Raw genomic sequence first — 20762 nt, forward strand, 5'->3', positions numbered from 1 at the left:
CAGGCATGGTGGTGCACACCTGTGGTACCGGCTACTTGAGAGGCTGAAGCGGAAGGATCAGTTAAGCCCAGAAGTTCAAGGCAGCAGTAAGCTATGATCCCACCACTACACTCCAGCATCTGCAACAGAGTGAAACCCTATCTTTCCAAAATAATAATAATGATAATAAATACCTAGAAACATGATATTCAAAATGCTGACCACAAAAGATAAAAAGAAAATCTCAAAGTTATCCAGAGGAAAAGTCACATTACATAGAAAAAAACACAGAGAACAAATACAGCAGACTTCTTGAAGGAATTTTGCATGCTAGAAAAAATAGAGTGACATTTTCAAAGTGCTGAAAGAAAAATACTATTGACACTATACATAATAAAAATAGCATTTAAAACTGAGGAATAATTAAAGACTTTTTCCAACAAACAAAAACTAGGAGCATTCTTTAACAGCAGATATGAGCTATAAGAAATGTGAAAGGACATTCTTTAGGAAAAAAGATTATGACATCAGACAGAAACTTGAATATAAATAAAGAAATGAGGATTCCTAGAAATGGTTAAAAAAAAGAGAACTATTTTTCTTATTTTTAATATCTCTAAAAAATCATTTTCTACTTTTTTTTTTTTTTTTTTTGAGATGGAGTCTCGCTGTCGCCCAGGTTGGAGTGCAGTGGCACGACCTCGGCTCACTGCAGGCTCCACACCCCGGGGTTCACGCCATTCTCCTGCCTCAGCCTCCCAAGTAGCTGGGACTACAGGCGCCCGCCACCTTGCCCGGCTAATTTTTTGTATTTTTAGTGGAGACGAGGTTTCATAGTATTAGCTAGGATGGTCTTGATCTCCTGACCTCATGATCCGCCCGCCTCAGCCTCCCAAAGTGCTGGGATTACAGGCATGAGCCACCATGCCCGGCCCATTTTCTACTGTTAAAATAGGCAATGATTTGTGGGTTGGGCACATAAGTGAAACTAAAACATAAAACAATAGCCAAAAAACATAGACTAGAGATATTGTGAGTATACAGTCATAAATTCCCATACCGTATTTGAAGTGGAATAATACTATTTGAAGATAGGCTTTGATTAATTAAAGATGTATATTGCAAGCCCAAGGTCAAGAATTAAAATAAATTAAAATGAGGGTAGAAATAATAAGCCAATAAAAGAGATAAAATATAATAATAAAAAATACTCATTAAGATGTAATCTAAAACAGAAGGAAAAAAAACAGAAAAACTACCAAGATGATAGATATTAACCAAACCATAAAAATATTTACTGTCTATGTATATTATCAAAACACAAAAATTAAAGCCATACTTCATCAGATCATATTAAAATGAATAACCATAATCATGTCTATAAGAAACATACTTTTAAATATAAATATTTAGATTGGTTTACAAGTAAAAATGTATTAAAAGACAAAGCATGCATACATTAATTAAAAGACATAGCATGCATACATTAATTAAAAGACATAGCATGCATACATTAATTAAAAGAAAAGAGTAACTATATTAATACCTAATAATTCAAAATTCAAAACAAAGAATAATACTAGAGATAAAGAAGGGTGTTACCTGTTGATAAAGGGCTCAATTCACCAAAAAGACATGCTTATGTACCTAACAGTAGGGCTTCAAAATACATGATGCAGACTAAAAGAAGGGAAGGAGAAATAGGTAAGTCTACACTTAAAGTTGAAGACTTCAGCACTTTTCTCTAAATAAATTGATAAAACAGAAAGATGGAAAAATCAGAAAGGATGTGGAACATCTGAATAACACTAAGAACTAATCTGACTTAATTGCCACCCAAAAGCATCAGAGTACACATTCTTTGCAAGTACACATAGACTATTCACCACGGTAGATCATATTTGGGGAAAAAAAATCAAAGCTTAACAAAATAGAGGGATTTAAATCTTATAAAATACGACCTATGATCATAATGGAATTAAACTAGAAATCAATAAAAGAAAGATAGCTGGAAAACTTCTAAATAATTGGAAATTAAATAACACTCTTTTAAATAAGACACACCACATTTCAAGGAGGAATTAGAAAGAAAACTAGAAAACATTTTGAAACAAATGATAATAAAACTCAGTAATAACAATCTATGAGAGATGGCCAAAGCAGTACTGGGGGCAGTTACAGCATTCGATTCTGAAATTAAAAATAGGAAGGGTCTCATCTCAACGATATGTGCTTCCACTAAGAAACCATAAAAGGAGTTAATGTAAACCCAAAGTAAACAGAAGAAAATAAGCAATAAAGAGCAAAAGTGAATAAAACTGAAAATGAAAACAATGAAGAAAATTAATGTAACCAGACTCTGATTCCTAAAAAAGGTGAATAAATTAATATACATCTAATCAGACCAACAAAGAAAAATATAAAACATAAATCTTACTTGCATTTGGTGCCTTCTATTTTTGTTTAATTTGACTTGAGTTGTTTCTCATTCCTTGTAACCAAATATCCATAAGGCTAGACACATAAGACAACCAACCCTGGAAAGACAGAATCCCACAGGAATGTCAGATCTCATGCTTAGTTGAAATGATGCACCAAGAATACAAATTCAGTTAATTTATCTCATTTAAAACAATATTTATCCTCACTGGGAAAATGTGCATAGAAGAATATACTTCTTAATGACTTTATATTACATTTTAAATCAAACTTGCTTAAGGTAATGTTACTAGAGATTTGATTCTATTAATGTCATTCGAATTCATTTTCATTTTCACTGAGGATTTTTATTCCTCTCCATCTATAACTCATGATAATAATTGAAATGGGAGAAGCCATTATCTTTATTTTATAAACTCTTTAAATGAAATTATTTTTATACAAGATATGTATTTATTTAATTTGGAGTATTACAATCTTTCAAATTATTTAACTCTTTAAGGAGAGAAATGCCCAGTGACATGAAAATAAAATGAGTCTGTTGTTTTGAAACATGACAGAGAAAACTAAAATAATTCTAATACTAATCAGGCATCAAGGAGTGGCAGTCATTGCACCACGTCTTAGCAAGGCATATGAACAAGTTTAAAAAACAGTTTCTTCTAATCTAGAGATTCCAGTGCAAATAAGAAGACAAAAATGTTTCATGCATGTAAAACCAGAGTGTAAGACAGAAAAAATTTTTTCAGAGAACAGAGACAATTTTAGTAGTGTTTTTTGGAGAAAAAAAAAGCATAGCGAAAAACTTGCTTGCAGAGAATGAGAATCAATGTTCAAGAGAAATGACAGAAACTTTTCCAAATTTATAGTAGACATAAATTCTCAGGTTGAAAAGGCACATTAGATCAGGCAGGATAAATAAAATGAAATCCAGACTGAGACATAGTGTAGTGAAACTGAAAACCATTAAAGAAAAAAACACACATTATCCACAAATGAGCAATAACTAAAACTGATAACCAAATTTACAACAGCTACAGAAGAGGACAAAAGATAATGTTAAATATGTAATAAGTAGAATGTTAGATATAGCTTAATGTGAATTTTTTTCATATTAGAAAATCCAGGGTTCCACAATGGCTAACATTGGTTAATTCCTCAACAAAGCTGTAATGTCTCAGGGTCTTAGTTTTCCTACTCTTTCATTTTCATGTTTGGATTTCATGCCTGGAAAATGGGTTACTGCAGTTTCCAACATCTAGTTCATGATTTTTATCTCATGTCTGAAAAATGGTTATTGCAGCTCCAGACATCTAATCAATGTTCAAGGCAGGAAGAAGAAGGAAGGGGAATGCCTGTCTGATTTTAAAAGAAAACCTTTCCCATAAATGCCCCTTCGAAGAATTCTACTTATATAGAATGTAGAGTAAATAGGATTACTACAATAACACTTCCTATTTTTAAAAAAAAGAATTAAGAAAACCAATCGTCTACAGTGCACATTAAGTCCCAAGGTACAATAATCATAAGGATTCTTTATCCAAGCAGAGGAAAAACTTCCACTTTAGTCAACTTGATATATGCATTAGGGTGATGCTTTCTGTCTTCCTCACTTCTCTCTGGTTTTGTACTCTGGGAGATTCTTCTGTGTCTATTTGATCACAGCTGAGATGAATGTTAAAGAGGATGTATTAATACCTAGGTGTTGCATGGTTTTCCAATGAACTTGATGTTGACGTGAGTTTGGAGCTGGGCCGAGGGGATTGTTTTAGAAGTTAAACAGTCACAGACTGTATCTAGATGGGCTTGTTATTTTTGACATAGAGAAATTTCTCAAAGCTTTCCCATCTGTTGGTTTCTAGTCATGTCAGTGAGCAAGTAACGACAGCCAAAGATCTTATCTAGAGATGTACAGTCTTCAGAGCAGTGCTACTCAGTGTGGCCCAAGGACCAGTGACAGCCAGTGAACAGTTTTTTAATTGTTCCATGACAAGAACAGAAATAGATAATAAAATTGAGAAATTGTTATAGCATTTTGAAAGAGTAATTCTATCTGTTACATAATTAAAAATGGGTTTATTTTTAAGTCTTTATTTTTCTATGTCATTTTCATAGTAATTTATTCATTGTATTTTACAAAGAATTGGTCTGCAATGAAGCGGTGGGGGAGGTGAGTCCTTCACACAGATAGTTTGCCTATCTTTTAGACTAAAAGTTCTAGTCATTTAGTCATTTACTTGTGGGCCTCTTTGCCCCATTTGCTTCATCCTTTTTTTTTTTTTTTTTTTTTTTTTTTTTGAGACGGAGTCTCACTTTGTCACCCAGGCTGGAGTGCAGCGGCACAATCTAGGCTCACTGCAAACTCTGCCTCCTGGGTTCATGCCATTCTCCTGCCTCAGCCTCCTGAGTAGCTGGGACTACAGACGCCCACCACCACACCTGGCTAATTTTTTTTTTTTTGTATTTTTAGTAGAGATGGGGTTTCACTGTGTTAGCCAGGATGGTCTCGATCTCCTGACCTCGTGATCCACCTGCCTCAGCCTCCCAAAGTGCTGGCATTTGCTTCATCTTAATGGTTGCTCCTTTGAGTAAATTTGAAACAATAGCCTCAGGAGGAAATAAACTACCTCTTAATTCCGTTTTTTCTGAGGTTCACTTCTACGACTAAGAGAGAACATTTAAATAAGATTTCTTGGAAAGACCTAGCACTTCAATATTCTCAGCTTCAAGGCTGTATCTTAAATTGTCCTGGCTTCAAGTTGGGTTCTGAAATAAGTCAACATTTCCATTTCATCAAGGGTTCAAATTATGAGGTTCAGTTCATTTAAATTTCAGGCCTACTGGCAGAGAGTACCTCTCTTAGCAAAACTGTATATGGAGTAGACAGAATGCAAATAAATGCATCTCATATATTCGTGAATTTCTTTATTATAAGGCTAATTAAATATTTGGTTTGAGCCTATGGAGCTAGTCAGCTGGAAGTTCTAAGACCCAGCTGCATGATACAGATCTGTCTCAGTATCAAGACACCTGGTGTCTTGGTTCGGTGGCCAGTTGTGATTTCTACAACAACAGCAGTGGTCTGGTAAGAGTAGGCTTGGAGAATACTAAGATATGGGGATCCACTTTCCACCTCTCTGTTTCCCAAAGAAGAGCTATTCACTAATATTCCATTTTTCCTTGCCTTCTTTTCTATGCCACTCATTCCTTAATGAAGACAAGTACTTTGTTCCACCATTGTTTGAAAACATTTGTGAAAGACAGGAGCCAATTGCCAAAGGTCTTATTTCTGAATTTGTGTCATGTGACATATAAATCATGATATATGCATCACACGCAAGGTGGATTTAACCCAGTAATACAAGAATGGCTTAATATTGGGGAAAAAACCTGGTAACATACTTATTACATTAACAGTTTAAAGTAAAATAAAACATGTGATGTAAAATGCTAAAGACCATCAATAAAATTACTTACTCATGATAAAACTCATGTTAAACTTGGAATAGAAATATCTTTCATTACCTGAGAAAAGGAATTCCAAAAATACAGAACAAACATCGTATTTTATTTTAAAATTTGAAAGAATACTCCTTAGTAATAGTAGCAAGATAAGAGTGGTATTTGTCCCACCACTATTAAAGATTGAATAAAATCTAAGAAAATACCTGTAATTCATTAATGGAGAAAGTTATAAAGCTTTCATGGAGTATATAAAAGTCACCATAAATAAATGGTGATCTATGTGCATAGGTAGAAAAAAATTGATATGTTAAAAAAGTCAAATCTTTCTAAAATCACAATATTTTTAGCAAAATTATCACGCTGATAATAAAATGATAAGATGAGAGAAAGACAAAAACAGACAAAAAATTTTGAACAAGACAAAGAACAGGGAGGAGGTAGCAGAATTATAAAATATCAAGAAATATAATTACTATGGTAATTATACCATAATTATAATTACTTGGTATAATTACCATAATTATACCAAGTTGCCTTGGTAAAAGGATAGAAATACAGAATAGAGATACTCAAACAGAATCAAGTTTCTATGAACACTTGTAAGAGATACAAGATTACAATTAAGAGGAGGGAAAGATGCATATATGTGGGGGGAAATGTCATAAATGGGAAAAATAAGGTCAAAGCATTACTCAACATCTTACTTGAAAATAAAAGTCAGCTGGAATAAATAATTACATACAGAAAGGCAAATATTTAAAATTATTAGGAAGAAATGTAGGGGAGAGTTCAAAGAAAGATTTTAGAATGCAGCACAGTTTTTGACTTTTCCAATTTCCCCTACACAACAGGCAATGCAACTGGAATAACAAAACATACTGCCAAAATCTACAAAAAAAGTGAACAACAAAGTATCTCCATGAACCCTAAAATGTGAGAAATTGCGGTCAAGCTAACTAGAATAAGTTTCACATAGTAATGGTAACTGTGAAGGGTGAAGCAGGGAGTAGATAAAAGGATTACTGATAGCTGGGAAAGCTGCAGGACCCTAAAATTGAATTGCTCAAGGACTTAAAATGGAGACATCTATTTTGGAAAGTTCAGTGAGCCATTCTTAAAACAGCACCAAAACTGGAACTGGTTTCATGGGCTCTAATTTGCAAGTGCAAAAGTACAGCAAAAGTCAGATGGTGCAAGTCAGTTTGTATTATATGAAAACTTGAAATATAATAGTTCCTTTTTAGGTCAAAGACCAGAATTGAGAAGAATCTACTATGAGTAGAATTTAAACTTAGCAGGATAGAGACATGTAGGACCAAAGAAAAGATCCAGTTAAAAGTAGGGGAAGAGAACAGAGAAAGTAGGTCACAGAAAGAAGGAGATCATATATATACATATATATATATATATTTTTTTTTTTTTTTTTTTGAGACGGAGTCTCCCTCTGTTGCCCAGGCTGGAGTGCAGTGGCACAAGGAGATCATATATCTAACCACTTCACAACAATAAGAAAAGAGATCTCTACATCTGTGAAAAAATGTGAACCCCGGATATTTGAGACAGGTCTTGGTTAATTTAGAAAGTTTATTTTGCTAAGGTTGAGAATGCGCACACATGACATAGCCTTAGGAGGTCTTGACAACAAGTGCCCAAGGTTGTCAGAGCACAGCTTGGTTTTATACATTTTAGGGATACATGAGACATTAATCAACATATATAAAATGAACATTGGTTTGGTCCAAAAGGTGGGACAACTCCAAGTGGGGAGGGGGCTTCCAGGTCATAGATAGATAAGAGACAAATGGTTGTATTCTTTCGAGTTTCTGATTAGCCTCTCCAAAGGAGGCAATCACATATGCATTTATCTCAGTGAGCAGAGGGGTGACTTTGAATAGAATGGGGGCAAGTTTGCCCTAAGGGATTCCAAGCTTGACTTTTCTTTTAGTTTAGTGATTTGGGGGCCCCAGGATTTATTTTCTTTCACAGCAGGAATGCTCTGAAGGCTTACACTCATCTTCTGAAACTGTGAAAAACCCATCTCACTGAAACAAGAACAAAAGACTGTGGTCAACACACATACAAAGTTGTTGTAAGATAAAAGAAAATAATGGGAGGAGACAAGATAGCCTACCAGATGCAGATGGGAAGCACTTCACCCACTGAGAGATACCAGAATATCAAGTAAACTATCACACTTCAAACAGATCTTTTGAGAAAAAAAAAAAAATACTGAAAGTCTACTGTGGTAGAACAGGGCAAAAGCCTGGAACCCTGCACAGAGTTGCTGAGTGCCGGCGCAGCTCCTGGCCTTGAAGGGAACCTAAGGAAGGGATGAGAAAAGAAACTGCAGGGAAACACGCTCCTGCTGTGGACCTCCGGGATCCTAGCTACAAGAGATCCCATGACCCCATAGACCTCTGAATTTGCAAGAGAAACTGTCTGAAGAGTTTGGCAAAGCCAAAGCTCAAGACTGCTTGGAGCTCAGAAGGTTCTGCATGCAGGGAAGCTACAGCAAAATGCGACCATAGATGCCTATTCCCCAAGGCTTTCCATCTTGCTCCGAGTTGCTCTAGCCCCTGCTGACGGCCAGGCTGGGAGACAGAAGGGCGGTCTTTCCTGACGGACTTGGGCCTGTCTGATCTGCACACCCCGCTGTCTGCCAGCCCCTCCCAAGACCCCTGCCTGGCCACTCCCATGAGAGCATGAACACAGCACAGCCTCCACTGCCCCACCTGGGTATTTTGCCAGTGGCCTGTGACACTATGGTCCCCTCAGCACAGCCAGGGCTCAACTCTGAGGGGCCAGAGGACAAAGCCAATCCCAACCTCCCAGGGTTCAAGCACACAGCTCAGGAATATCAAGCTGAGATCTGTAGCCAGAGCATGAGTTGGATAGGAGACCCCACTCTCTGAACACTGAGTAGGGTGAGATGTGGGTTTCAGGGATGGCATAGGAGCTGCGAGTACCTCCCTCCACAAGACTGGTCCAGGAAGGGTGTAGCCTGTTTGCCAGCTGCAGCCTCTACTTGAGGGAGCCCCATGGCCAACAGTAACTAACAGTCCAGTGACCTGGGTGCAGAAAGGTTGAGACAAAACTAACTTGTGGGGAAACTGGGATGGGGGGACAAGAAGACTGACTAGATAGAGACAAGTGGAGTGGCTCCCACAGAGGGATTGAGAATACTGGCGTGCTTTTAACAGATCTTCAGAGGGAAGGTGCTGAGAGGGGAGAGAGGGAAGACACAGAAGCTGGTCTGAAGGGTAAAAAACTGAGAACCTTGAAAGGGCTACTGCACACTGGGGCTCATTATTGAACCACAACAGCTCTGGGGGAATGGGTTAGTTGAACTGACAAGGAGCAACCCACTCTTGTCATTGGCCTCTGGATTCCTGGCAGGAGGGAACCCTTCGACCACCATGGACAATTGAGGTGGCAGGGGGAGCTGCTTAGAGAAGTGGTGGGGCAGCAGGCCAGCTGATGTGAAGCCCAGAGGGTTTGGTGTGGGAGTGGCTGTAGTGGAGCAGGGCCAGAGAAGGCCATCCCCCTAGGCTCAACTTGCTGCCATAGGAGACTTTAGCCCTAAGGGAACTGATGGACTTGACCTCTGAAGGGCAGTGGAGCACCTCAGATGGGGCTGGTTCAACCTGAGCACTCCTTGGTCTGCTGACCTCTCTAGGGGCCCCAGCCTGGCCATGACTTCTTATAGGGCAGTCTTGGGTTCCGTGAGAATCCACACCATCGCTTCTGTGCCAGCAGACCGTCCCTGAGCAGTGAAGAGCTCCAGAGAGGCAGCTTCTAAGGCTGCACACCAACCCACATGCTCCCTCCCCATAGTTGCAGCTTCCCCCAATCCCATGGCAACTCCCCACATCACTTTACTGATGCATGTCTGCATGGGTAGCTTTTGTTTTACTTTCTCCACCAGCACGTGTGAGTATAGTACACCTCTCACCCCCACCAGACTGCCATTGCAGAGGGAGCCTTGATTGGAACAGAGCCAGCAAACCCCACCTCAGCCAGTGCCCTGCTCTTGCTCTAACACTGAGAAGAGAACAAGGTATCCTCCCTGAGCCATCACTCCAGCTTGCAGAGCACAGAGAAGGCATCCAGACCTGCGCTGGCCAGCACCTTGCTCCAAGCCAACTCCACTTCCATGCAACAGCACACACAGTCTTCAGCAGGCCCCCCCAACCTCTGCTTTCCTCTTAAGCTTCCTTGCCTCCCTCACTGTGATTAACATCCACAGGGAGCCAGCCACCACTGCATCCACTGGCACTCTGCTGCAGCTACTGCATCTTGCCCCCACTGCCACCCCGTGTGGTGGACTCCAAACCTCAAGGAGCCAGACAACAAAGTCAGGACCCAATACAAGTCCCCCAGAGTTACAGCATGTGGCCCAGGAGTTGGGAGCTGAGCACTGGCCACCTAAAGCTTTCCAGAAATGAAGCCAGTCAACTGAATCCACCTTATACCACAATCACACCCTCAAGGTCATCAAATAGGATAAAAGAAAAAAAATTCAAAGATTAGTAACTGTTGCGGGATCTGGCCAGCAGCCCGCAATACAACAGGGCTCTTCCTTTGTTCCCAGGCGGATCAGCAGGTTGAGAAATAATAGACACATACAAGATAGTGAAAGCTGGGTCCAGGGGGGTCACCACCTTCTGGTCCCGTGATGCCGCCAATGTACTGGATATACCAGCATTTATTATTGAGTTTAGTGAGGGCAGGGGTAGGTTAGTGAGGGATTTAGGGTTGTTTGATTATAAGGTGAGATGGTCACATGGGGATGAAGTAATTCTTTAACATAACATCTGTATGCAGAAGTACAGTATACAGAGATAAGAATTTACAATATATAGTGTGCATCAGTAATTTCTAACGGAGTCTTAAAACAGAAACACAGTCTTCCCATAACCTATGACTAGCAAGATATTAATCAGCAGTAATAGTTGCAGCAAAAGCTGGTTACAAACAATCCATAGAAACAGGATGTGAAGCTAGACAACCGGTTAGACCAGAAATTCTCAGAAGGGAGTACGCCTTAACCCTAAGGAGGCCTAGAACAGCCGTGACAAGATGAGGGCATTTATAGCCATATCTTATCCACATGAACAGGTGCCCCTCATGTGTCCGTCTATAGGCTCTCCACAAGGGTCACATTCCATCCCCACAGCTATGAACATCTGCTTTTCTGGGATAGGAATCTTGGTCATGTGAAACCTCCCTGACTGCACGTCTGTTCATAGGCTCTCTGCAGGGGGAAGCACATCACATGCTGTTGGCTCATTCTGGCTGTCCAACCTGGCATTGTCTTTGCACAATCCTGCATGCAATTTTGTATTTACAATAATCAGGAGCATTTCCTCTTTTATTCCATAGCAATAGTTTCAGGGGGTCTCCCTACAAGTTACCTCAAAGATTGAAGGTAGATAAACCCACAAAGATGAGAAAGAATCAGCATAAAAATGCTCAAAAAGCCAGAGTGCCTTCTTTCCTCCAAATGACCACATTACCTCTCCAGCAAGTGTTTGGAACTATGCAGAGGCTGATATGGCTGAAATAATGGAAATAAAATTCAGAATATGGATAGGAATGAAGTTCATTGAGCTCCAGGAGTACATTGAAACCCAATGCAAGGAAACTAAAAATCATGATAAAATGTTGCAGGAGTTGACAGACAAAATATCCAGTAAAGAGAAGAATGTAACTGACCTGACTGAGCTGAAAAAACACACTAAAGGAATATAATAATGTTATCACAGTAATTAATAGCAGAATAGACCAAGCAGAGGAAATAATCTCAGAACTTGAAGACTGCCTTTCTGAAATAAAAGACAGGGAACAAGAATAGAGGAAAAAAGAATGGAAAGGAATGAACAAAATCTCTGAGAAATAACAGGATTATGTACAAAGATTGAATCTATGACCGAATAGACCGAGCAGAGGAAATAATATCAGATCTTGAAGACTGGCTTTCTGAAATAAAAGGCAACAACAATAGAGGAAAAAAGAATGAAAAGGAATGAACAAAAACTCTGAGAAATAAAGGATTATATACAAAGATTGAATCTATGACTGATTGGTGTACTTGGAAGAAATGTTGAGAATGGAACCAACTTGGAAAATATATTTCAGGATATCATCCATGAAAACTTCCCCAGCCTAACTAGAGAGGCCAACATTCAAATTCAGGAAATGCCAAGAACCCCGGTCAGATACTTCACAAGATCATTCCCAAGACACATAATCATCAGATTCTCCAAGGTCTAAACGAAAGAAAAAATTTTAAGGCACCTAGGGAGAATGGTCAGGTCACCTACAAGAGAAGCCCATCAGACTAACAGTGGAACTCTTAGCTGAAACCTACAAGCCAGAAGAGAGTGGGTGCCAATATTCAGCATTCTTAAAGAAAGGAAATTCTAACCGAGAATTTCGTGTCTGGCCAAACTAAGCTTCATAAGCAAAGGAGAAATAAAATCCTTTTCAGACAAGAAAATGCTGAGGGAATAGGGAATTTGTTACTCTAGACCTGCCTTACAAGAGCTCCTGAGGAAGCACTAAATATGGAAAGGAAAAATTGTTACCAGGCATAACAAAAAAACACTGAAGTACACAGACCAGTGACACTATAAAGCAACCACACTAAAAAGTCTGCAAAATAACCAGCTAACATCATGATGGCAGAGTCAAATCCACACATAGCAATACTAATCTAAAATATACATGGGCTTAATGACCCAATTAAAAGACACAGAATGGCAGCCTGGGTAAAAAACCAAGACCCACTTGTACGCTGTGGGATTAGTCCATTCTCACACTGCTATAAAGACATACATGAGACTGGGTAATTTATGGAGAAAAGAGGCTTAATTGACTCACAGTTCTGCGGGTTATACAGGAGGCATGCCTGGGGAAGCCTTGGAAAACTTACAATCATGGCAGAAGACAAAGGGGAAGCAAGGAACGTCTTCACATGGTGGCAGGAGAGAGAGCAAAGGAAGAAGAAGTGCTACACACTTTTAAACAACCAGACCTCATGAGAACTCACTCATTATCATGAGAACAACAAGAGAACCACCCCCATGATCCCATCACTTCCTACCAGGTCCCTCCCCCAACATTGGGAATTACAATTTGACATGAGATTTGGGCGGGGACACAGAGACAAACCATATCAGCTGTCTTCAAGAGACCCATCTCACATGTAATGACAAATATACACTAAAAACAAAGGTATGGAGAAATAATATACCAAGCAAATGGAAATCAGAATCAGGAATTGCAATCCTAGTTTCTGGCAAAACAGACTTCAAACAAACAAAGATCAAAAAAGACAAACAGGGCATTACATAATGGTAAAGGGTTCAATTCAACAGGAAGATCTAACTATCCTAAATATATGAGCACTCAATACAGGAGTACCCAGATTCATAAAGCAAGTTTTTAGAGACCTGCAAAGAGACTTAGATTCCCACACAATAATAGTGAGAGACTTCAACACCCCACTAACAATATTAGACAGATCATTGAGACAGAAAATTAACAAACATATTTAGGACCTTAACTCAGCACAGGCTCAAATGGGCCTGATAGATATCTACAGAACTCTCCACCTAAAAACAACAGAATATAGATTCATCTCCTCATCACATGGCACATACTCTAAAATCGATCACATACTCAGAAGTAAAAAATTCCTCAACAAATGCAAAAGAAATGAAATTATAACAAACATTCTCCTGGACTGCAGCACAATCAAATTAGAAATCAGGACTAAGAAATCCACTCAAAATCGTATGATTACATGGAAGTGAAATAGCCTACACCTGAAAGACTTTTTGGGTAAATAATGAAATTAAGGCAGAAATCAAGAAGTTCTTTGAAAAATAAGAACAGAGAGACAGTGTACCAGAATCTCTGGGATGTAACTAAAGCAGTGTTAAGAGGGAAATTTATATCACTAAATGCCTACATCAAAAAGCTAGGAAGATCTCAAGTTAAGAAGATAACAACACAACTAAATAACTAGAGAACCAATAGCAAACAAACACCATAGCTAGCATAAGACAAAAGATAACCAAGATCAGAGTGGAACTAAAGGAGATAGAGACACACACACAAAAAAAAACCCTTCAAAACAATCAACAAATCTGGGTTTTGTTTATTTTTGAAAAAATTAAGAAAGTAGACTGCTAGCTAGACTAATAAAGACAACAGAGAAGAATCAAATAGCAACAATCAGAAATGATAAGGGGTATATTACCACTGACCCCACAGAAATACAAACAACCATCAGAAAGTACTATAAACACCTCTATGCACATAAACTAGAAAATCTACAATAAATAAATAAATTCCTGGACACATACTCTCTCCCAAGACTGAACCAGGAAGAAATTGAATCCCTGAACCAACCAATAATGAGCCCTGAAATTGAGGCAGCATTAAATAGCCTACTGTCCCAAAAAAGCCCAGGAACCAGATGGGTTCACAGCTGAATTCTACCAAGTGTACAAAAAAGAGCTAGTACTTTTCCTTCTGAAACTACTCAAAAAAATAAAAATGGACTCCTCCCTAACTCAGCATCATCCTAATATCAAAATCTGGGAGAGATACAGCAAAAAAAGAAAACTTCAGGCCCATATTTTTTATGAACATCAATGCAAAAATTCTCAACAAAATATTGGCATACCAAATCCAGCAGCACATCAAAAGGCATATCCATCATGATCAAGTAGGCTTTAACTCTGGGATGCAAGGTCATCACATAAACAGAACTAAAGACAAAACCAAATTATTATCTCAATTGATGCAGAAAAGGCTTTTGATAAAATTAAACATCAATTCATGTTAAAAACTCTCAATAAACTAGGTATTGAAGGACCATACCTCAAAATAATAAGAGCCATCTATGACAAACCCAGAGCCAACACCATATGGAGTGGGCAAAAACTGAAACAACTTCAACAAAGTTTCAGGATACAAAATCAATTCACAAGGTCAGGAGATCGAGACCATTCTGGCTAACATGGTGAAACGCTGTCTCTACTAAAAATACAAAAAATTAGCCAGGCATGGTGTCAGGTGCCTGTAGCCCCAGATACTAGGGAGGCTGAGGCAAGAGAATGGCGTGAACCTGGGAGACGGAGCTTGCAGTGAGCCGAGATCACGCCACTGCATTCCAGCCTGGGCGACAGAGCGAGACTCCATCCTAAAAAAAAAAGAAAGAAGTCATTAGCATTCCTACACACCAACAAGAGTTAAGCTAAGAGTAAAATCAAGAATGTACTCCCATTTACAATTGCCACAAAAAGAATAAAATACCTAGGAATATAGCTTACTAAAGAGGTGAACGATCTCTACAAGGAAAACTACAAACCACTGCTCAAATAAATCAGAGATGACACAAAAAATGCAAAAACATTCATGATCATGAACCAGAAGAATCAATATTAAAATGGCCATACTGCCCAAAGCAATTTATAAATTCAATGCTATTTCTATTAACTACCATGGAAATTCTTCATAGAACTAGAAAAACACTATTTTAAAATTCATATGGAACCAAAAAAAGGTCAAATAGCCAAGGCAATCCTAAGCAAAAGGAACAAAGCTGGAGGTATCATGCTACCCAACTTCAAACTATATTACAGAGCTACAGTGACCAAAACAGCATGGCACTGGTACAAAAACAGGCACATAGACCCATGAAACAGAATAGAGAACCCAGAAGTAAGACAGCATACCTACAACTAACTATCTGATCTTCAACAAGCCTGACAAAAGCAAGCAATGGGGAAAGGATTCCCTATTTAATAAATGATACTAAGATAACTGGCTAGCCATATGCAGAAGATAAAAACTGGATACCCTCCTTATTCCTTATACAAAAATCTACTCAAGGTGAATTTAAAGACTTAAATGTAATATCCAAAACAATAGCAATTCTGGAAGACAACCTAGGTAATACCATTCAGGACATAGACATGGGCAAAGATTTTATAATGAAGACACCAAAAGCAATTGCAACAAAAGCAAAAATTGATAAATGGGATCTAATTAAATTAAAGAGCTTCTGCACAGCAAAAGAAATTATCAACTTAGTCAAAAGACAATCTACAGAATGGGAGAAAATTTTTGCAAACTATGCATCTGACAAAGGTCTAATATCCAGCATCTATAAGGAACTTAAACAAATTTACAAGAAAAAAACAAGCAGCCACCCCAAAAAAGTGGGCAAAGGACATGAACAGACACTTTTCAAAAGAAGACATACATGTAGCCAACAAGCATATGAAAAAAAGTTCCACATCACTGATTATTAGAGAAATGCAAGTCAAAACCACTATGAGATACAATCTCACACCAGTCAGAATGGCTACTATTAAAAAGTCAAAAAAAAAAAAAAAAAAAAACAGGAGCTGGTGAGGTTGTGGAGAAAGCAGAATGCTTATACACTGTTGTTGGGAGTGCAAATTATTTCAGCTACTTGAAAGATAGTGTGGTGACTCCTCAAAGATCTAAATTTAGAAATACCATTTGACCCAGAAATCCCATTACTAGACATATACCCAAAAGAATAAATCATTCTATTATAAAAACACATGTGCACGTATGTTCATTGCAGCACTATTCACAATAGCAAAGTCATGGAATCAACCTAAATGCCTATCAATGATAGGTTGTATAAAGAAAATGTGGTACATATATGCCATGGAATATTATGCAGTCATAAAAAAAGAATGAGATCATATTCTTTGCAGGAACATGGATGGACCTGGAGGCCATTATCCTTAGCAAACTAGCACAGGAACAAACTACAAAATACTGCCTGTTTTCTCTTATAAGCAAGAGCTAAGTGTTGAGAACACATAAATACATAGAGGGGAACAACACACACTGGGGCCTATTGGAGGGTGGAGGATAGGAGCAGGGAGAGAATCAGGAAAAATAACTAATGGGTACTAGGCTTAATACCTGGGTGATGAAGTAATCTATACAACAAACCCCCATGGCACATGTGTACCTATATAACAAAACTTCACATGCACCCCTGAACCTGAAAAAGTTTAAAAAAAAAAAAAAAACCTGGCTGGTTGGGCCAGCTACGGGGGCAGACACTAGAAGGAGCCCAGTCAGTGGAGTGTGAGCTGGGAAGTTCCCACACCCATCAGCTGTGCAAAAAACCATGTTCCACGGATACCACACCAGTTGCACATCCATGACAACACTGCCCTGCCTGATGATCCCCATCCTCGACCTACTGCATCAACAGAAGCACACAGCCACACCCTACAACACACGTGGTCTCTGCCAAACACAGAGGGACAGTGGGCACCCAGGGAGCTGTAGGTAGCCAGGTGACCAACCTGGCCTAAACTTTGTCTCATGCCACCCCTGAGAGAGGAGAAAGTGTGGCCTGCCAGGGTCCCCTGTGGGGCTAAGGAAACACAAGCCTAATATCAGTGATTGGAAGGGGCTCCCTCAAGACATGGAAATGGATCTGGCAAGGGGGTTTTCTCTCACCCTCCACCTCCCCCAACCCCAGAGCACAGCTGCAAACATGCTGAAATACCAAGAGGCACATGGCTGAGCAAAAGCCTATCTGCAAGCCATCTACTGGATCACAGCCTGAATTACACCACCAAACAAAAATTCATTCAGCACATGTTGCCAGTGAAACCCAATGCAGGAATCAAGCCACAAAATAAATAAATAAATAAATCCCGTACAGAGTTTTGGCCCTCAGACAGAACCAGAAATGAAGCCCTGAATATCAACTATATTCAACATGAAGAATATAAATACAAAAACCCATCCAAATGATAGCAACTTCAAAAATATAAAGAAACACCAGCCCTCTCAGTTGATAAATAATTAGCTCAAGAACTCTGGCAATTCAAAAAGTCAGGGTGTCCCCTTACCCCTAAATGATTGCACTCATTCCCCCGCAATGGCTTCCAACCAGATTGAAATGACAGACATAGAATTCAGAATCTGGATGGCAAGAAAGCTCAATGAGATTCAAGAGGAAGTTGAAACCCAACCAAAGAAGCCACTAAAATAATCCAGAAGTTGAAAGTTGACATAGCCATTTTAAGAAAGAATCAAATGGAACTCCTAGAATGAAAAAAATTCACTACATGAATTTCATAATATGGTAGAAAGCATTAATAACAGAATAGACCAAGCTGAGGAAATAATCTCAGAACTCAAAGACCGGTCCTTTAAATCAACCCATTCAGGCAAAAATAAAGTAAAAAGAATTTTTAAAAATGAACAAAGTATCAGAGAAGTATGGATTATGTAAAGAGACCAAACCAACAACTCTGGCTTTCCTGAGAGAGAAGGCAAGAGAGAAAACAACTTGAAAATCATCTGGGAGGATATAGTCTATGAGAATTTCTTCACCTCACTGGAAAGTCAACATGCAAATTCAAGAAATTCAGAAAACTTTTGAGAGAACCCCATATACAAGATGACTATTCACAAGGCACATAGTAATCAGATTCATCAAGGTCAACACAAAAGCAAAAATATTAAAGGCAGTTAGAGAAAAGGGTTAGGTCACTTACAAAGAAAGTACCATCTGGCTAACAACATATCTTTCAGCAGAAACCTTACAAGCCAGGAAAGTTAGAAAGCTATTATTAACATCCTTAAAGAAAATAAATTTCAACCAAGAATTTCATATCCCACCAAACTAAGCATCGTAAACAAAAGAGAAATAAAATCCTTTCCAGACAAGCTGAGGTCCTTAAGATCCAGAGAGGTCTTTAAGAGGGTTCTAAACACGGAAATGAAAGAATAGTAACTACTACCACAACAAAAACTTAAGCACACAGCCCAAAGACCCTATAAAGCAATGACACAATTGAGTCTACAAAACAACTAACAACATGATAACAGTATCAAATCCCCACATGTCAATATTAACCTTAAAAATAAATGGTCTAAATGCCCCACTTAAAAGGCATAGACTAGTGAATTAGATTTTAGGAAAAAGACCCAACCATCTGCTGTCTTCAAGAGACCCATCTCACATGTAACAACAACCTCAGGCTCAAAATAAAAGGATAAAGAAAGATATATCATGCAAATAGAAAACAAAAAAGTGTGGGGCACTATTCTTATATCAAATTAAAGAGATGTTAAGCCAACAACAGTCAAAAAGCACAAAGAAGGACATTACATAATGATAAAAGGTGTAATTCAACAAGAAGATTTAACTATCCTAAATGTTTATGCACCCAACATTGGAGCACCTAAATGCATAAAAACAAGTGCTTCTAGAACTACAAGTACTTCTAGAACTAGTACTATTGTGTGGTCTCAGGCAGTAACACAATAACAGCGGGGAACTTCAACACTCCACTGACAGGATTAGACAGATCATCAAGGCAGAAAACTAACAAAGAAGTTCTGGACTTAAATTCAACACTTGACCAATTACAAGTAATAGACATCTACAGATACTCCACCCAACAACCATAGAATATACATTCTTCTCATCTCTACGTGGAAAATACTCTAAGATTGACCATATGTTTGGCCATTAAGCAAGTCTCAATAAATTCAAAACATCAGAATCATACCAACCATACTCTTGGTCCACAGTGCAATAAAAAACAGAAATCCATACCAAGAAGATCTTGCAAAACTACACAGTACATGGATATCAAATAACTTACTTCTGAATGACTTTTGGATAAACAATGAAATTAAAGCAGAAATAAGAAAATTCTTTGAAATGAATAGAGACACAACACACCAAAATCTCTGAAATTGAGTGAAAGCACTGTTAAGATGAAAGTTTATAGTGCTAATTGCCTTCATCAAGAAGGTAGAAAGATCTCAAACTAACAATCTAACATTAAACCTACAGAAACTAGAAAAAAAAAGAACAAACTAACCCCAAAGCTAGCAGGAAAAATGAAATAACTAAAATAATAGCAGAACTAAATGAAATTAAGATGCAAAACTCCACACAAAACATCAACAAAAGCAGAGATTGGGTCTTTGAAAGGATAAACAAGATTGATACACTGCTGGTTAGATTAACAAAGAAAAAAAAAGATCCAAATAAGCACAATCAGAAATGACAAGATGATATTACAACCAATCCCAGAAATATAAAAGATCCTCAGAGACTATTGTGAATATTCCTATGCATATAAACTAGCAAATCTAAAGTAAGTGAATCAATTTTTGGTCACATACAACCTCTCAAAATTCATTCAGGGAGAAATTGAAACCCTGATTCAACCAATAATGAGTTCCAAAATCAAAGCAGTAGTAAAAATCCTACCAGCCAAAAAAGCTTGCAACCAGATGGATTCACAGCCAAATTCTACCAGACATACAAAGAAGAGCTAGTACCAATCCTATGAAACTATTCCAAAAAATTGAGAAGGAGATAATCCCCCTGAACTCATTCTACAAAGCCAACATCATTCTGATACTAAGACCTGGCAGAGATACAGTGAAAAAAGAAAAATTCAGGCCAATATCTCTGATGAGCATAGACACAAAAGTCCTCAACAATATTAGCAAATTGAATTCAGCAGCACATAAAAAAGTTAATACAGCATCTTCAAGTAGGCTTTATTGCTGGGACGCAAGGTTGGTTCAACATAAGCAGATTAATAAATGTGATTCACCACATAAACATAATTATTTTTTAAACCATATGATTATCTCAGTAGAAGCAGAAAAAGCCTTCAATAAAACTCAACATCCCTGTATGATAAAAACCCTCAACAGATTAGGCATCAAAGAAACATACCTCAAAATAATAACAATTATCTCTAACAAACCCACAGCCAACATCATACTGAATGGGCAAAAGCTAGAACCATTTGCCTTGAGAACTGGAA

The sequence above is a fragment of the Pongo pygmaeus genome, chromosome 1, assembly GCF_028885625.2.
Source record: "Pongo pygmaeus isolate AG05252 chromosome 1, NHGRI_mPonPyg2-v2.0_pri, whole genome shotgun sequence".
In the NCBI taxonomy this organism is placed as follows: domain Eukaryota; kingdom Metazoa; phylum Chordata; class Mammalia; order Primates; family Hominidae; genus Pongo; species Pongo pygmaeus.